This window comes from Theropithecus gelada, chromosome 1, assembly GCF_003255815.1.
Source record: "Theropithecus gelada isolate Dixy chromosome 1, Tgel_1.0, whole genome shotgun sequence".
In the NCBI taxonomy this organism is placed as follows: Eukaryota; Metazoa; Chordata; class Mammalia; order Primates; family Cercopithecidae; genus Theropithecus; species Theropithecus gelada.
Genome location: NC_037668.1, coordinates 12687569 through 12707909, shown reverse-complemented (window position 1 = coordinate 12707909; position 20341 = coordinate 12687569). Strand labels below are relative to the sequence as shown.

General features: G+C 44.9%; 1 protein-coding gene across 5 annotated transcripts in view; it reads right to left on the bottom strand.

The window, feature by feature from the left end:
- LOC112618235 (myomegalin) overlaps window positions 1–20341 on the bottom strand; it is a 349895-nt gene that overhangs the window by 58184 nt on the left and 271370 nt on the right. The window lies entirely within an intron of this gene.

Genomic DNA, 20341 nt, shown 5'->3' with positions numbered 1-20341 from the left:
CCCTCACTGGATGAGGGCGGCGCAAAGAACGGGAAGAGCCATCCTGGGAGCCCACCTGGCGTTCAGCTTCCCTTGGGCCCCCAGGCGGCTCAGGCCCGGGTCGCAGACCAGGGCGTTTCAAAGCAGGCGAGGGGCTGGGCGGGCGAAGGCCATTCGGGTGTCCTTCTGGCTCCAGAATCTCCTAACTCGCGGGTATGCAGCGTGATCAGCGCGACTCGCCGCTCTCATTTCACCGGTTTTCTGTCCTGCCAGGCGGGCCCTCAGTACAGAAGGGATGGGGGGAGTTCGGTGAGTGTGCCCTGCCTATAGCGCTCCGTAGAAACAGCGTAGCGCTTTCTGTAGCGCAGTTCGGTCCCACCTAGGGGCGAGTCGCTTTGTGTTTTTTTTTTTTTTTTTGAGAGGGAGTCTCGCGCTGTCGCCCAGGCTGGAGTGCTGTGGCCGGATCTCAGCTCACTGCAAGCTCCGCCTCCCGGGTTTGCGCTCGTTTCAGTTGATGCACAATCAGCTCCAGCCTAATCAGGAGACACACATGTCCTCTTCCCCGCCTTCTTAAGTCTGAGGCTTGGTAAGGGCCATGGTGCCTTATACCTGTCAAACTCAGGAATCCCAGAGACCTTAGACAGGAACTCACTTCTGGTGTGATAAAGATCTTCTTTTCTCTCATGGAAGGCTTGGGGGAGTAAGGTGCCTGGAGTTTTTCGTGTTTAATAATAGGAGGCCTATTACAGCAGTATCCTATCCCCAGGATGTTCCAGGGTTTACTGATTGCTCTATTAATAATGTGACCAGTGGAATCAGTCATCCTCATGGTGATCCTCACCATTGTTTGTGAAAACAGCATTTCTTCCTCAGTTTGTGCATGATTTATTTAACCCTTTTCAAGATGTTTTTGAAATGAGGTGAGTTTCATGATTTTAGGATAACAAATGATGTTGCAATCTCTACCATACTTGTACACATATCTTTGGTCACTCCTGCAGATATTTCTATAGTGTAGAGAACAGGATGTGCCATTTTTACATTACAGCATTTATTTGATGCTTCTCATTTGAGTACATTCTGCAAATGTATCTTCCATGGGAGCGGTAACAGATTATACTCCAATTTGTTTCCCAAGTCTATCAATGTCCATTTTGTCATTTACTTGCCGGCACAACAAACTTTCTACACATCGATGTATGATATTCCACTGAGGGGAGAGGCATCCTCCTGGCTTAACTGAAGGAGTGTACAACAGAAGGACATGGTGGACATCACACAGAGATTCTGTGGCATAGGATGAACTACTAAACTTCTAGGATATTTTAAAGTCCTCCAACGTCTGTAATTGTTTTCTGTGGTGACCAAGCGCCGTGGGTCCGGAGAAGACGGGCCACAGTGACCTCTTTGAAAGCTTTCTGTCAAGTCTCTTATCCAAGGGAAGCAAAATCACAAAGGTCCCAGGTGAGTTTTTTCTTCTCCTTTTTCCTTCATAAATGTTGGTTTTACTTTTATTTGACGAAAACAATCGAATGCCTCTTCTCCCTGCTACACAATGGTAAATTAGCATGCACATAGCTATCCCTTTATTATTCTTTGATAGATTTTTGCAGAGGCTATGTCTGTAAAAATTAGCCCACCTGAGATACATCACTGGACCAACAGAACCCTGCACCCAACAGGCACCTTGTGCAGACCTGGACCCTTAGAGTTATTGGCTCATGTTCCTTTGGTTTTTCTAATGAATATCATGAGTAGAAAGTGAGCTCTTTGGCTTTTACCCACTACTATGGCTATAGTACATTTTCTGTCTCTCGTCTGTCTCTCATTTTTGTATCATGATTTTCTGCCATCAGTGGCATCAATGTGGGTTCCTTGTTTTGATGTTATGCAGTGAACTTCTGGGATCATTTTATGACTACATAACAGTCGGTATTAAATTCTTCTGTTGATGAGGATTTGTGTTGTACCCAGTTTTTCCTTAGAATAAAACTGAGGTTATCAAGGGCATTTTTGGTAGAAGCCTTGTTGAATGTATTGTTCACTTCACAGGGGTAATCAATAAACATAAGTGTGCTTCCTTATCAGGTAGGCTTAACTCGAGGAGAAACTGCCGATTATTAGAACAGCTGTCGTGCTAAATTGCAGTCCAACTAACATCACACAGCAATATCATACACACTCTGTATCAGGAAGCGGGAGAGGAAATATCTTTCAAAACCAGTTTTTCTATGTTTCCCTTCATTTTCTTATGAACCCTTAATGGCATTTTTGAAGGTGGCTGTGGTCACACCAAGTGTCACCACCAGCCTATTCAAGTCTTGCTGCAGAGCCATGAAGTGATACCCTAGGGCAGCCCAGCCAAGTCACAGACTTATCAACAACAGGCAGGTGTTTATAACAGCTGTTATAGACTTATAACACCATGCCTATGAAATGAGAAGGGTCAGGTGATCCCTCCCTCTCCTGCCATGTCTGTGCTTCTCTTTGCAGCTGCCATGTTGCTAAAAACAATCACTCTCACTTATTTTGTCAAAGATAAATCAGACATTAATCAAAGCGGTGAAAACAGATTTTATTCAGCAACTACTGACCATAGAGGAAGGGGCTGAGCTCCTTCGCATTTGTGCAGAGGTGATGGCATTCTAATCAGAGAGTGAGGTGGGGAGAGGGCAGGGGTCAGGGCACAAGTGAAACATTACAAAAGATTGGTCATTTTAAACGTCTGCCTCATCAGGCCAGCTGTGTCTGCCAGCTGGCAATATTAGACGTTAGGATTCTAACCTCCCACAGAGACCAGAAGACGGAGGCTCAGTCCTTCTTGAGGACTATACCTCAAAGGAATGGCTTTCAGATCCTGGGCAAAGACACACTCGAGTCCCTAGGAGATACACACACATCTCAAAGGGATAGAGGAAGGATTCTCTTCTTAGTAAGTGCTGTAAGAAAGAAAGATCCTGAACCTACCATCATCAGCAGGTATTGGCTAGAACTAAAGTAAGTTCCCCTGGCAGCCTTGAGCTTTCTTAGGTAGGCATTGTCATCATTGTCACGGGGGCCTAGGGTTATTTGTGGGACAGGGTCTTATGCTACTAGAAGCCATGATAGAGTCTGATCATCTCTTAGCGCAGAGATTTAAACTCAGTTGTTGTGTGCTGAGTTTGGTTCTTCTCACTTTCTAGCTCCCCATTCCATGGCCAGGATTTTACTGGACTCCGTTAGATGGACAAGGCCACGGGCCATTTTCAATGGCTTTCAGGCTGCTGAGGCATATCTATTGAGACTTGAATGAAAATAAAGAAAACCATGAGATTAAGAGTGGGCCCAACAATAGGTATGCATTACCCATATTCAAGGAGATGGACACAAATATTTTTAGGCTTTGTCAAAATGGAAAGTGACTTATGCAGCCAGGATGAAATTTAAACTTACATTACCAAAGTATAGAGCTTATTGATATTTTGTAAAAGAAAGTCATGGCAAAATGACAATCCACAAGTGGCAATGGTAGATGGGGTAGGGAGAGACTCCATAAGGTCAAAATTATCCTCACGTTAAATGAAACTTGTAAGTGTTGCTACTATTAGGGAACGGAAGCCAATGTTGTGGTCTATTATATTAATTGTCATGGGATAAAGAGGCAGGACATGATGCTACATTTAATGGTTAGTTCTATTGAGAGTACTTGTGAAAATTAATTTTTGTGTCAATTTGCCTGGGTCAGGGGGTGCTCAGGTATTTGGTTAGACGTGATTTCTCACTGTGTCTCTGAGGGTGTTTCTGGAGGAGATTGACATTTGAATCAGTAAACTGAGTGAAGCAGATTGCCCTCCTGAGTGTGAGTGGGCCTCATCCAACCCATGGACGGCTTGAATAGGATGAAGGGTTAAGAAAGAAGTTTTTCTGCTCCACTGTCTTTGAGCTGGGACGTCAGTCTTCTGCCTTAAGCCTTGGACTTGGTCTTGAACTATATTCGACTCTCCTAGGTCTAGAGCTTACTCAGAGTAGAACTTGGGCTTCTCTGTTTCTCTCTCTGTGTGTGTGTGTGTGTGTGTGTGTGTGTGTGTGTGTGTGTGTGTGTGTGTGTGTATCCTGTCCTCTGGAGAACTCAGACTAATATAGTAATATATGCCAGTTGCTGGTTTTTGTCTCCATGCTTTTGAAAGGTGTAAAATAAACAAATAAAACAAAAACCCGGAGGGTTCTCAAAGAAGAACAGTAAGGATTAGTAGAAGTTGTAACCTTTTAGGAAAAGCCCTAAGCACAGCTTTTGTTAAAACTGTCTTCAAGAAAATAAAAGGTGTTGGGAAAATTATTGTTACCTTAATGTTTTCTAAGCAAAGGCAAGATCAATCTAGGAGAAATATACTTAGGTTTTTTAAAATTAATTTTTATATTTTAATAATTCACATAGAATCTTAAGAACTCAGAGAGAAAAAGGGAAGTCCCTTGTACCTCTTACTTTGTTTCCTCCAATGGTAACATTTTGGTAATATTTCCAAAATGGTAATATTTGCAAATATAGCAGATGTATTGCAAATGCCACAGTACCAGGAAATTGACATTGATACAAGCAAGGTAGAGAACATTTCCATCAACATCAGGATTCATCATGTTGCCTTTTTATAGCCACGACCCTGTCTCTTCAGTGCTGCTCCCCCTTCCCTCCTTAACCCCTGGCAATTACTAATCTGTTCCCCGTTCCTATAATTTATTCATTTCAAGAATGTTACTTAAATGGAATCCTACATGTCACCTTTGGGATTACCCTTTGTCCACTCACCATCATTCTGTGGAGATTCATCCAGGTTATTGTAGGTATCAGTAGTTTGTCGTCATATAAAAAAAAATTATTGAGAACTATTCGATGCTATGGATATATAACACAGTTTGTTTAACCATTCACCTCATGGAAGTCATCTGTACACTGTTTCCCCAGTTTTGGCTATTAAAAACAAGGCTGCTATAAACTTTAAGTACATGGGTTTTGTGTGAACATAAGATTCCATTTCTCTGTGATAAATGCAGGGAATGCAATTCCAAGGTGGTGTGGTAGTTGTACATAGAGTTTTGAAAGTAAAAACTATACAGATATTCTCCAGAGTGGGCTGTAATCTTTTACATCCCCACCAGCAATGTATGAGTGATCCAGCTTTCTCTGAATCCTTGACAGCACTTGATGTGGTCACACTTTTATTCTGACCATTCTGATAAGTATGTAGCAATTTGTCGTTGTTGTTTTAATTAGTATATCACTAGTGGTTAATAATGTTCTGATTTCAACATATGAATTTGGGGGGGGCTGGGCACGATGCATCCCATAACAATGTATATTCTAGTGTGGCTGGGTGTTCTAAAATTGTCAATTTAAGTCCTGCTGGTTGATCGCGTTGTTGGGTTCTACATTCTTGTTGATTTTCTGTCTGGTTGTTGTATAAATTGTTGAGAAAGGGGGACATTGAAGCATACAGCTGTATTTGAGGATTAGTCTAGTTCTCTGTTAAGTACTTTCAGTTGTTGTTGCAAAGACATTTATGAATTTGTCAGAGGAGGAGTTGGTGGATTGGTCCTTTCCTCATTAAATAATCTCCCTCTCTGTCTCTGATTAGTTTCTTTTTTCTGAAATATACTGTATCTGGCATTAATATAGCCAATCTTGCTTTCCTTTGGCTAAGGTTTGCATGATATCTTTTCCCATCCTTTTGATTTCAACTTGCCTGTATCATATTTGAAGGTAGTTTCTTTGTAGCCAGTATGTAGTTGGCTCATGTCCATTAACCTACTCTGCCAGCGTGTATCTTACAATTGGTGTGCTTAGGCCATTGATATTGATATTTAATTGTGATGATTGATATGGTAGGGCTTAAGTCTGCCATTTTATTTTTCCTTTTCTGTTTGTTCTCCCTGATTTTGTTTTCTGGATGTACTTTCATTTTCTTACCTTCCTGTGGTGACTTGAACATCTTTGAGAATGGTGTTTTGCCTTATCTATAGCGTTTTTGAGTACATCTGTTTGAAAACTCTTGGTTTTTCCAGACATTCATATGTCTGTGCATCTATATTTTACCACACAGTATACTGGTATCATTGTTTTACCAGTTTGAGTGAATGATAGATGAGTTACTTCCCTTGCAGGTCTCTTTACCCTCCCAGCTTATAATTGTTTCAAACATTTTCTTTATGAAGAGTTAGAACCACATCGAATGGTGCTATGATTTTCTCTGAAATCATCAAGCATAGTTTAGAAAACTCAAGAGAAGGAAGGCCTATTTTGCTTACTGTTACCTTCCTTCCTTCCTTCTTTCCTTCCTTTCTTTCTTTCTCTCTCTCTCTCTCTCTTCCTTCCTCCCTCTCTCCCTCCCGTCCTTCTTTTCTTTTCTTTCTTTCTTTCTTTCCTTCTTTCTTTCTTTCTTTCCTTCTTTCTTTCTTTCTTTCTTTCTTTCTTTCTTTCTTTCTTTCTTTCTTTCTTTCTTTCTTTCTTTCTCTCACTTTCTTTCTTTCCTTCTTTCTTTCTTTCTTTTGTCCTAAGGTTCCTTCTTTAATCATTTCCTTTCTGTCTACAGAACTCCCCTTAGCCTTTCTTTTAGGGTAGAACTGCTGGTCAGAGATTCACTTAGCTTTTTTTAGTCTGAAACTGTTTTGATCCTCCCTTTAATTACTGAAAGATGTTTCTGCTGGAGAGAGGAGTCTGGGCTGACAATTATTTTCTTTCACGGCTTGAAAAGCACTGCGCTGTAATCTCAGCACTTTGGGAGGCCACGGTGGGCCAATCCCTTGAGCTCAGGTGTTTCAGACCAGACTGGGCAACATGACAAAACCTCATCTGTACCAAAAAAATACAAATAATTAGCCGGGAGTGTTGATGTGTGCAGTGGGAGGATCATTTGAGTCTGGGAGGAAGAGGTTGCAGTGAGCCAAGATTACACCACTGAATTCCCTGTCTCATGAATGCAAGGAAGGAAGGAAGGAAGGAAGGAAGGAGCGAGCGAGGGAAGGAAGGAAGGAAGGAAGGAAGGAAGGAAGGAAGGAAGGAAGGAAGCAAGGAAGGAAGGAAGGAAGGAAGGAAGGAAGGAAGGAGAGAGACAGGCGGGCGCAGTGGCTCATGCCTGTAATCCCAGCACTTTGGGAGGCTGAGGTGGGTAGATGATGAGGTCAGGAGATTGAGACCGTCTTGGCTAATACGGTGAAACCCCCGCCTCTACTAAAAATACAAAAAATTAGCTGGGTGTCACCCGTCTCTACTAAAAATACAAAAAATTAGCTGGGTGTCATGGCACACGCCTGTAGTCCCAGATACGCCCATCCAACACGAGGCGGAGCCACCGCCTTTTGTAGAACTATTGTGCAGGCTCCAAAGCCTCGGAAAACCGGAGAGACGCATCTTGCCGGCTACGGTGGACACCCGTGCATTGGGTGATTCTGAAGCTAGAAGGGCAGCCAGATGGCCTTCGCCCCGTCCTGACCCTGGTCCACTGTAAGCTCAGGGGAGAGCGGGAGCCAGGGAGGTGAAGTGCACAGACTCAGCAGAGGCGGCGGGCAGAACCGCGTGGGTGAGAGGGCGCGGTGGCTTCCGGGCGGGAGCTGCTGCTGAAAGGAGGCCTGGGTTGTCCGGAGGGTGACTGTCAGTGGAATCTTTGGCGGAGAGTGGTTTGGAAGAATGGCGAGGGAAGAGCAGAGGGGAAGGTGGTGACCCTGAGCGCCCGGCCAGGGGAGAGGAGGCTGTGGTGTCCCTCCTCTCCCCTTACCTGGCGGAGGACAGACAGTGTTAGGAAAGGGGTTCTCCCTGGACTAGGCTAGTCCACCGCACTTCGGCTGCGCTGACCCCTGCGATTTCCCCACACGCGGGGCCCTCGTCTACGGTGCTGTTCGTGCTCCCCTGCCGCTGGGTTCGCGCACTCACTCTCCTGACATGCCTTGGCTCACCGCCGACGCGGATATCGCCGCCACAGACCCTTCCCACCCTCCTAGGGATCTTGAGTGCGCTTCCTTAGATGTGAGCTCTCTTTTACACGCTGAATTTGGCTATAGCAAAAAAGCCCTGACCAAGAGCTTGGGTTTCCTTCGGACCTGCACACAACTCCCCAACTCCCGCCTGCAACCGCGGGTCTTGGCTCGCCGGCTGGCAGCGTCCACCGAGCGTGGAACCGCGGCAGCTGCATCCCCTGCAGGCTGGCGGGCCGCCACTGGCAGGAGAAAGGACACAAGGCCTGCGTGGTGGGAAAGCATGGGAGACGTCGCCTTCCTACGGGGTGAGAAGGTCTCCCTACAGTCTTTGGGGACCAGACGGATGGAGGTATCCCTTTCAGGAACAAGGCGGCTGCTCCTGAGGCCTGGCTCCGCACGGGGGCTCCTGGGTCCCGCGCGCCCTCTCCCTACCCGCTGTAGCCAGAGCTGCTTCACACATCTCAGCTGGCTTCTTCCGCCTCTGCCTCCTCTTCCTCCCCAGCCGTCCTTGGAACAGCAAGGTCCCCAGCCCGTGGGAAAGACCTAGCCTCCTCTACAGCACTTGTAGAGGGAGTCGGATAGACGTCTCTTAACACCAGGAGGACAGAGACACCTTCCCTTGCTGCTTCTCTTGGCGCAGCCGGTCCAAGGGGCTGGCTCAGGGCCCAGGACTCCTCGCTCCTCCTGGAGGGCCTGGGTCGCGTGGCCCAGGAGCTGGCCACATGGGCATCTCCCGCACTGCTCCTCAGGGAACGGGAGGCATTATCCTGCAGGGCCCACTCTTACCCATGAAAGACGCTCGGGAAATGCTCCCGCGGAAGCCGGAGCTCTGCGCGTTTGACCACTTCGGGGTTAAGTTTCCGTCCGCCCATCCTTCCTTTGGAGGGTCTGGGGGGAGAGGAGAAATGCTCGAGGACGATGCGCTTTGCAGCGTCTCAACCGAGACCAGAGGAAAGGAGGATGCGTCTTCCTGGAAGAAGGTGGCCCGAGGCCTGCGGTCGCAGGGAGGCTCGCGGAGCGGGAGCGCCCTCTCTCCGCCGAGCTATCCAGCGGCTTGCAGCATCCCACCTGGCGGACTCCTCTTCCTCTCGCTTCTCCTACTGCGGGTCTTCTATCCTGGTGTTCATTGAATGCCTATCTTCCTTTTGTGCCTCGGAACCTCTCACGCCCGCCACAAGTTACTGATTTCCTTGGTTGTTCTGAACTTTAAATAAGGTAATGCATGCAAGAGTGCCATAAATGCTCAGTAATTGTCATGTTATTATTTTCATCAGTAACATCATCTGAGTCATCAGTATTGTCTTTTTAACAGCTGCGTTTTTCATCGTCCGTATATAGTCACATACATTTGAACACTTTGTAATTATTGAGTAATAAATTCGTTCTGCTATTTTACAATAAAAATAATGCCGCAGAATGTATTCTTACACATATACCTTGGCAGATGTAGGACAGAGGCTCTTCTTTTACCCATCCTGTGGCTAACCTATCAATGTATACACCTTTAATGAGATTTTGCCAGCAGTCAAAGCCTTCAGGGAAAATGTCCCTAGCTCTTTACCACATCGGATCAAGGACTCTGGACAATTGGCACAACATCCTGGAATCGCTGAAACGGAGATATTATTCTCTGCTCTCCTCTGTTGACTGTGTCTTTTCACGACGTCTTAATGACAGTGCTGGCGACAAGAGTGTAACCATGTCAGTGTTCTCCTGCTGTTCTTGCCTGTGTGGGTCTTCTCCCAAACCCGACTTTCCTCCAGCAGCTGCACTGAAAAAGGGGAGGGGGCTGCGGGGTGGGGGGTGGGGCGGTGGGAAGGGGAGGGGAGGAGGAAATAAACTGAATAGGGAGGAAGCTTCTCACAGGCCAGGAGAAGGTAAGGAAGGGAGTCAAAGACAGAATTTTCTTCAGCAAACAGTAAAAGGGGAAATTTGCAGAAGCTAAGAGTTTTTAAACCCTTTGCTCCATCACATAAGTAATCCCTGATTTTCTGTTACACAAATCAGCACTCCTAGTCCTCCCTCCCTCCTCACCCCCAATCCTGATTCCTGTTTACAAAGAATGTTCAAAAGCAAGGAATTATGTATAACAGTTCCCAGTTTACTCAGGAAATTCTCAGATTACAAAGAGACATTACAAATAAACAAGTGAAGAGAAGAACCTTGGTGGGTCCAACATAGTATGGCCATCATTTTATACTCAAAATACAGAAAGACAACCTCAGAATAAGAAAACTTTTAGAATTGAATAAATCAAGTTTATTATTAAAACGCAAAGAAAAAAAACCTCTCCAAATGCTGCTGATTTTCTGTTTTAAACTACTGTTAGACTGGGGAGCCGGAGAGTGGGAGAGTCCGCCAAAGATTTTTAGATGAAAATTAATCATCCCTTGTCTACCATAGTCACACCCCAGTGCCCCTCAGATCCAATCCTTCGAAGGAGTGTCCAAGAGGTATAAAGCAAAGCCGGAAAAACAGTTTCCAAATTCTGGAGTTCGTTTTCTCTCATTGAAAATATAAATATCAGGCTAACACCTGTTGACACACAATAACAGGGACACAGAATCCCTCCCGGAAGACCGACGGCCCCACAGACCCTGTGGATGCCACAGTGGTTGATGAGGTTAAGTAACTTGGTTCAGGGTGTCTGGGCACACCTGTGCATGAGACTCTGTCTCTGCTGCTCCCCTCATCTCTACACGGATACCTCCTCACAATCCTCCCTTTCCTTGGGCCACTGACGCCTCTCTGACCAAGGAAGAGTCTCCCCGGCCCCCGCAGCTTCTCTCCTTTCCGGACCTTTACTTCTTGATCCTCACTCCATAGTGAGATGTGGTCTAAGGTAGGGGAAAGCCCAGCATGGGAATCCGTCTGATGGCCTTTGGGTTACCCAGGGATTTGCCCGGAGACTAGATGAAAGTAGCAAAGCCTTTATTTAGTTCCCAGTATTCCAAACTGCAGCAACCCACCAGAAACACCCCCACTTTCAAAGACAGGCTTTGAGCAGAGGAACTTTAAATTCGAGATTAGATCCAGCACAGAAAACACTCCAGAGGTGGCCCGCCACTTGGGTTAGCTTCCAGCCACCACGACCCAAGGCCCCTAAATGCTGTACAGCCTGTGTAGTACAATAACTTTGGTGGGTAGAAATGGAACAGCCCTTCGAGCATGAACTTGGAGCATGAAGGGTAAAAAGGCCTGCTTTGGCCGGGAGTTGAACCCAGGTCTCCCACGTGGGTAGGGAGAACGCCACCGCTGAACTACCACTGCGGGTGCGGCTTCACTAGATCTAATTTTGAAGAGTCTCTGGAAGGACTTTGAAGTGGTGTTTCTAAAATAGGTTTGTATAGGACTCTTGAGTAGACACAGCGAGCAAACAGAAAAGACACCCAGAGCAAAGTCTTGCATAGAGGACGTATGTCAGGCAACATTATCAAGTTATTTATAATGCATTTAAATCAACACACCGGATTTGAAAGAGCCTAATTGTGAAACAGGCTCTATACAACTAGATAACAGACCTCTATAGAAATACACGGGAAATTCATCCAGGCCTTTGTCTCTGGTCCTAGATCTGGCAAAAACCTCTGGAAATTTCATTTCCTCACTGATGATGTAATCTTTTTGCCAACCCATGTCTTGGTGCTTCCCAAACCCCTTCCTCCCAACCTTGAGACAATCACCAATTCTTTCCCTAAACAGGCTTTCAAAGACCCAGGAGCTGGAGATTTAGGGATGTGTTCAGGTTACTCCAGAAGATCTGTGGGATGTTCGAGCTTCTCTTCATCTACACCTCTTTTGAGTCATGTGAAAAAGCCAAGTATCTTGCTTCTAAACTCATGTTTTTAAGAAACCTACAAAAGTGGGAGTGAGTGAAAATTCACTCCAATATTTCTTTTCTTAACCACACTGTCTTTGGCCACTCCAGGAGGCATGTCGAGTGGCACATTTATCCCAGGGACCCAGAGCTTTTCTCCTCAGATGCGTCTTTTGAGTCTCTAGAAAAGTCCAGGGATCAAAATGACTGTCTTCCAAACTTTTGTGTCTTACAGAGATCTGCACAAGAGAGAAAGTGAAAATTTCACTCCAAGATTTCTTCCCGTGGCAAACAACAGGAGGTTTAGGACAAGCCTTTGCTTTAAGTGCCTGTTGCTTTGTTAGCTCTGTTTTCCAAAGACATCTGTGTAAGCCTACTATAGAACATTCCCACCTCCATCCCCCCTGCCCCTTCATGTCTGCTCATAACACTAGAGTTTTTTTTTTGTTTTTTGTTTTTTAACCCATGAGAGGTTATACCACATGGAACACTGATGGTTCAGTAATAGAATTGTCAACTCCCACGCTGGAGACCCGGGTTCACTTCATAGGGTGAATGCATCTCATGTCTGAATCTGCTCTAGCCCCCTTCCCCTTTCTTTCCTCCCTCCTGAGCTTACACACCTTTGTTACCGGCTGGTGTTCTGAAGTCCCAGGTTCTCGGTGTCTCAAACAAAGAATTGGACATGACACACACATGTAGCAAAGCAGCAAAAGACTTATTAAGCACAGTAACGCTCTCAGAGAGGGGAGAATGGGCTGACCTCTGCAAATGAGATCAATGTAAGTTTGGTGAACTTTGGGCTTTGAGTCTTTCTATACTTTTTTTTTTTCTCCTTTTCCTGGGGCTGCCTAATCTCTACCCAGCATGTGCCTTCTGATTGATAGGTGGGTTGCTTAGTTACTTTGGCGCCTGTGCACTTCCGCATCATCTTCATCCCATAATTTTAAGTATATCCATGATATGCAGTCTATATGCATTAGCTTTAATGAGCTGATTATCACACGGGATCATTTTAAGGCTACTTTTTCTCTCTCATATGCATGCCTATCTCTGAGGAGCTGCCCTTACTGGTTTGCTCTGGATCTTGCCAGCCATAAGCTTTTGAGTCACTACTTTTATCTCACTTTTGTTTTCGCTGCTCAACTTCTGCTTCCGAGTAACTGGGATTACAGGTGCGTGCCACCACGCCTGGCTAATTTTGTATTTTTAGTAGAGATAGGGTTTCACCATGTTGGCCAGGCTGGTCTCGAACTTCTGACCTCAAGTGATCCACCCACCTTGGCCTCCCAAAGTGCTGGGATTACAGGCGTGAGACACCGTGCCCGGCTGAGACTCAGTCTTTAAAATAATGAAATAAAACAAAAACATAAACCTCAAACAAGCAAAAAGACAAATGATTTCAATCATTGTGAAGCTCTTGATCTAGTGTGTGTGTGTATATATATATACACACACATATATATACACACACACCAAAAATACTATAATTTCAGAGAAGTGCTATAGGGTCGAATGTTTAACAACTTCTGGCATTTGACTGATGGTGTTTAAAGCTCTTCCACCATTTTCCAGGGGTATAAATCAAAGCAAGTTATTTGGTATTTACTACATTTTGGCTTCTTCATATGCAAGGGGGTTATGACAATAATACCTACCCCATGAGGACGGTATGAGGACTAAACGAAATTGTGTATGTATAGCCTGGGCTAATACCCATAGACACTGAATACTCAACTAGGTGGTAGCTAGTAGATTTTGAATTTGTATTTATTCTTATAGTTTTTAAGGTAAAATTTACTTTCATTGAAATGTTACCTGTATGTTTTTTGACAAATGAATACACTTATGAACTCATATCCCTATCAAGACAGAGACCATTTTTACCACCCAGAAATTTCTCTCATGTATCTTCCCAGTCAATCCCCTGCCAGAGGGAACCACTGTTACGATTTTTTTCACCACAGATTAATTTTCCCCTTTTTAGAATTTCAAATAAATGAGAAGGTATGTGCTCTTTTGTGTCATTTATCTTCACAGACTTTAAAATAAAAAAGTTACAATTTTAAACCTTTTGGGCATGTTGTAAAAATCTCCTTTCCACCAGTAGCCACCAGTCACCAGTCTTCATTTCTCTCTCTCTCTCTCTGGTTTTTTTTTTTTGAGACAGGATCTTGCTCTGTCGTCCAGGCTGTAGTGCAGTGGCATGATCATGGCTCACTGCAGCCTCAACCTTCTGGGCTAAAGCAATCCTCCGACCTCGGCCTCCCAAATGGCTGGGACTACAGGTGTCCACCACCATGCCCAGCTAATTTTGCTTGTATTTTGTGTAGAGACAGGGTCTCACCAAGTTACTCAGGCTAGTTTCAAACTCCTGAGCTCAAATGATCTCCGGGCCTTGGCCTCCCAAAGTGCTTGGATTACAGGTATGAGCCACTGTGCCTGGCTCAGTCTTCCTGTCTTGAAGCAACCAATGTTATTAGTTTTATGTAGGCCATCCCATGGCTTATCATTATTAATTCAGGTGTTTATACAAGGCTCTTTGAGAACTCAGTTTTAAAGGTTACTGTAACAACCCAGCCTAAAATGATATAAAATCAGTTTTAATATAACTGAAGTTTCTACATTCTGACTCCAAATGTCAGATTGTGACATTTTACCTTTCTCTGACTTTATGCCAAGTTTACTTCAACTTCTACCATCTGTCATTCTCATTTATGAACAAATATGTATCTAACAAATGTGGAAATACAAACCATGAGCCAAACAAAACCAAATCCTGGGCTTACCTAGCTGATAGTAAAAAATTCCCCAAAATAACCACCCGATTACAGTTTCATGCAATGTGATAGGAGTAAGGCACAACTGTAGGGAGGTCAGAAGGTGCTTTTCAGAGGTGGAGACTACAGCTGTTCTCAGAAGGATAGAGGTTAGAAGAACCTTCCAGGCACAGAGCAAAGCACGAGCAAAAGCTCTGTGGAGGCCAGGAAGCTGGTAAATAGGGAATAAAAGAGGCCAGTTTGGCTCGAGCAGAGAGAGCAGAATGGAATTGGTCTGAGTAGTGAGAAGAGATGGAGAAGTGGGCAAGGTGCCTGGCCATTCAGGGCTTGGTTAGTTAGGAGGTTTTGTCTAAGAGAATGGGAAGGTGTTGAAGTGGTTTGGGCTGGGAAGTGACAGGGTCACATCATATTTTGAAAAAGCCACTCTGCCTGTTGTGTTGAGATTAGAGAAGTGATAAAGGGAATATGGGTAAACCACAAGGAGACTAGGTCAGTAGTCCCTCCACCCCCACTCGCCAGGTGAAGGTAGCCTAGACTAGGGTGGTGATGGAGGAGATAGAAGAGGACAGATTCAAGAAAAATTTGGAAGGTAAAAACCAGTAGGATTTGCTGATGGATGGAATATAGGAGGGGTGAGGTAGATTATCAGGGATGTATCTTAGTTTTCTTATACAAGATGAATTCAGTTGCAATGAAATTGTTAATTGAAATTGACTTTAAATAATGGCATGACCTAAAGTTATGCAAACATTTGCCTTAGATAAAATTCCAAGTTTTCAAAGTTGTTAGCTGGGTGGACGGCATGGCTTTACTTCCTATTTCTTGGTATTTCCTAATCTTGTTGGAAAAAAAGTTTTTCTTTTTCTCAAAGGCTTGTTTCAGTGGAAGCCCATCTGCAAAATCTGTTATAAATTTAAGTTAGAAAATAATTACAAGTGCCATTGACACGTTGGTTATTGTTTTAGCGAGTGACCTAAGGCCACCTCTCGGGGGAGCTGGGGGCTGCCTTCTGAAGCCTGCGAGTCTGCACCGCGTGCCCGGGCAGGAGGTCAGACTCGGGCCGGTGCGGCAGCGCCAGGCCTGCAGTCCTAAGCGCGGGGTCGCCCCGGGCCCCCGAGGGAGTGTGTCTTCTGCCTCTTTAACCTGGCAGGGGCGGTTCAAGTGGCCGGGGAAATCAGCGATTTGCAGGGTCGCGGGCTGTTGCTTTGAAAGAGAGGCGGAGGGGAGAGAGGGATTTCCCTGTCCCGCTGCACTCGGTCCATTCCCTCAGTTAACTCATTTTCTTGGTCGACGCCGCCGCTAACCTGCTGGAACCCCTTGTGCGGTAGAGGCAGCTGGGTCCCGTTAAGGCCCCGCCGCGCCTGCGCCTTGGACTCTCCTGAGGCTGCAGAGCCGAACCCTGAGGAGCAAGCGGGCCGCAGGCGAGGGGCTGGGTGGCGGTTGAGACAGCGGCGGTACTGGCAGGGGTAGGTGAGGCTCGCGAGGCTGCCTGAGCTTCTAAGTGAGCGCGGTGCTTTTGGGAACGCGGGACAGGGGACCTGCGGCGCCAGGAGCGGGCCGGAGCGCAGCGTGGGGGCTGCCCTCTGGATGGGAAGTTAAGGTTTACCGCGACGTCCACCCAGGGTTTCCGAGGTGAGGGCGCTGCGCCAGGCCGGGCAGGCGGTGAATCCTGGACCCGCAGGCGCACAGCTGGGTCGAGGCGCGGCCGCCATAGCGCGTGAGGGGCGGGTGTGTGCACGCGGAGGCCTAAGTTCCCTGCGCAGGATTCTTCGCCTGCTGCTGCCGCCCTGCAGCCCACATCTCCTGGGCGCTGGGGAAGAAACTCCCTGGCGGTGTTCTGTGGCATCCCAGGGGGTGGAGGGACGGAGCAGCTTCGAGGGCACGTCCTCGTATATCATATGGAGGACACTGACCCCCGCACCGCATCTTGGAGGCCGGAAGTCGGTTCCCTCTGCGGACCTTAGAGGCGAGAGGGCTCGTGCCCCTGACTTGCAAAATTGGGATTTTTATTGGCCTCCGGGATTCTGCTCCTGGCGGTGTCTTCAGGCTGCTGATGGGCAAGCCAGGTGTGCCAGGTCCAGGATGCACGTGAGGAGCGTTTGTAGCCATCACTGAATCACCTCATGACTAGCGGGGCAAGCCTCAAATTAACCGCAGGATTTCCAGTAGGTTGGATTGTGGGGTTGGTGTTTGCAGTCCAAAGAGTTGCTGTGATTTCCCTGTGTCTGTCTGTCTTTCTAGCTTCTTAGATCATCTCATTTGCCGTCCTTTCACCGAAGAGTTAAGCAAGACGTTTGGCGTGGTTTCCTCGCTTTCCTCCTATCTTTTGCTGCTAGAGCTGCTTTGGAAAAGAAGTCTTTTCTTGCAGTGGTATCTTTTCTTTGGGTTCCAGTGTTGTCCATCCTTTCTTTGCCGAAAGAATGAATCCCAGTGCTTCAGGAAGTTAAAGAAAAGTGATCTGCTGGTAGTATTTAATCTTTGTTCTGAGTTGATATGTGTTAGCAGCTTTCTTTTTGTTTTTAAATTGTATTAGTAAAATTTCACCAGTGAACCAGAAGCTCTTTTTTTCTATTGTGACATGCTAGCTTTAAGATATCTGAGAACTTCGTGTCAAAGAAATCTTCGAAAAGTTACTGAAGTATACAGAAGAAGTTCACAATTTTAAATGTGCAGGTGGTCCGGGCGCAGTAGATCACACCTGTAATCCCAGCACTTTGGGACGCCAAGGTGGGTAGATCACTTGAGCCCAGGATTTCCAGACCAGCCTGGGAAACGTGGCAAAACCCTATCTCCACTAAAAATACAAAAGTTAGCTGTGTGTTGTGGTGTGTGCCTGTAGTCCCAGCTACCCCGTAGGCTGAGGTGGGAGGATCACCAGATCCCAGGATGTTGAGATTGCAGTGAGCTGTGATCATGGCAGTGCACTCTGGCCTGGATGGCAGAGTGAGACCCTGTCTCAAAAAAAAAAAAAAAAAAAAAAAAAAAAAAAAAAAGTACAGGTAACGAATTTTTACCAAGTGAACCCCCACAGATCAAGAAATAGAACATTACTAGACTGGGGTATATTTGTAGGAGTGGCATTGTTGGTTTTAGAGGCATATGAATGATAAAACTTTAGTGTTACATATTGTTGAACGTTTTCCCAAAGTGGTTGTACCATTTAGCAGGGATATTCTGGTTACCCCACATCCTTGCTGATGCCTGTCAGTTAAAAATTATTTTGCCATTTTAGTAGGGGAGCAGTAATATATCAGTGTGGTTTCATTTTGTGTTTTCCTGGTATTGAGATTGAGTATCTTTTATTGCCATTTATATGTCCTCTTTTGTGAAGTGCCTGTTAAATCTTTTTATCCAGTTTTCATTGATGTGCTTGTTTTTCTGCTGATTTGTGATACTTTATTCTGGATATACATCCTTTCTAGGATATATATGTATTGAATTTCCTTTTTTTCAATCTGTAGCTTGCCTTTTCACTCTTTTAATGGTGTTTTTTCATGAATGGAGATTCTCTAACTTTTTTTTTTTCTTTTTGAGACAGGATCTCACTCTGTTGCCCAGGCTGGAGTGCAGTGGCACAATCACAGCTCACTGCAACCTTGTCCTCCCAAGGCTCAGGTGATCCTCTTGCCTCAGTCCCCAAGTAGCTGGGACCTACAGGGGAGCACTAGCAAACTCAGCTCTTTTCTATATTTTTAGTACAGATGGGGTTTTGCCACATTGCATAGGCTGGTCTGGAATTCCCGGGCTCAAGTGATACACATGCCTTGGCCTCCCAAAGTGCTAGGATTACAGGCATGAGCCACTGCACCCAGCCTGAGATTCTTAATTTTAATGAAATTATACTTTATCAATCTTTTCCTTTATGGTTACTGCTTTTTGTGTCCTGCTTAAGAAGTCAATGCCTAACTTTAGAGTATGAATACATTTTTCTGTGTTGACCTTATAGCAATTTTATTTTAGTTTTTGTATTTTTTGTTTTTTTCATACAGGGCCTCACTCTGTTGCCCAGGCTAGAGTGCCATGGCAGGATCTCAGCTCACTGCAACCTCCACCTCCTGGCTCAAGCGATCCTCCCACCTCAGCCTCCTGAGTAGCTCCGACTATAGATGTGTGCCACCATGCCTGGCTAATTTTCATATTTTTTGTAGAGATGGGGATTCAACATGTTTCCCAGGTTGGTCTCAAACTCTTGGGCTCAAGTAATCTGCCCGCTTCAGCCTCCCAGAGTGCTGGGATTACAGGTGTGAGCCACCCCACCCGGCTATGATTCACTTTTTACTACATGGATGTGTCTGCTTCATCCGGCACCGTTTATTGAAAAGACCATCCTTTTCCTTCTGCACCGTGTGGCACTTTTTTTCATAAATCAAATGACTCTATGGTCATCTGATTTATGAAATTAGTGTGGGTCTGTTTCTGTTTCTGAACCAACCTGGGCAAAATAGTGAAATCCCATCTCTACAAAAAATAAATATAATAAATAAATGAATAAAATTTTAAAAATAAGTGCATAGAGCAGATGGAGTCATAGGTGATAATTTATAAATGATTGTCAGTTTCTTGGCTACATATGGGTGTTGGTAATTCAGATGTGTTGGGTGTTCAGGCAAAATGTATTAAGTGAATTATATGGTGTTCAGAATGATTGCTAGATGTTCATTGTGACTTGAATTAGATGTTATTTGAGCCCCACAGCGCTACAGTTTTGACTCTTTTATTTATTTATTTGTCTTTTTAAAATTTTTACAATCTTTCTGTCAAGGCAGTAACTCTTTCATACTTAATTGTTCTTAGGTATTTAATTACCAGGAAAACTATAGATCGTACCTAATTAAGTGTTAAGCCATTTGAAGGGCTGATGTGATGTGATGTGAACAATAGTATTCTACATAAGAGTTTTTGGACTACATCGAATAATTTTTTTTTCTCTTGAGACAGTGTCTTGCTCTGTCGCCCAGGCTGGAGTGCAGTGGTATGATCACCGCTCTCTGCAGCCTTGACCTCTCAGGCTCAAGCAGTCCTCCCACCTCAGCCTCCTTAGTAGCTGGGTCTATAGGCATGCACCACCGTGCCCGGCTAATTTTCTATTTTTTGCAGACAGGATTTTCCTGTAGTGCCCACACTGGTTTCAAACTCCTGGGCTCAAATGATCCTCCACCTTGGCATCCCAAAGTGTTGGGATTACAGACCTAAGCCATCACACCTGGCCATTTTAGTTTTAATAATTTTTATATTTTCCTAATTTAAAAGTTTTACTAAAATCTCTTACAGCTATTATTTATGAATGTAGTATTCATTGTTGTTATGATTATTTTGTATGTGGTTAATCTCATTTTCAGTATAAGCTCCTGGAAATTAGAAATTTTGTCTCTTTTATTCACCACTGTATTCTCAGTACTTGACCTTGCCTGGCATGAAACAGATATTGAATAAATATTTGTTAAATGAATGAATGAATGAATGAACATGCTAATACCATATTCAATAATCTCCAAGTATCACAGTTTTCACCATTTAACAAATAAAATAGCTGGTATAGAGCAGAGTCATGGTCAACCTGCCATAAAAGGAAATGTCAATGAAAAATAAACCTTTGTATGTGTAGCTGCTGAGATTTGGGGGCTTTTGTTACTGTAGCATAACCTAGCGACAGCTCAGTGAGACAGTGTATAGAATATACGTGTACAGATAGACCAGATTGACCAGTAGATGAGATTCCAAAGATAGTTCAATAAGTATTAACTAACTATACCCACACACTCTTTTTATTATTATTGTTTTTGTTTTTAATTTTTTATTATACTTCAAGTTCTAGGGTACA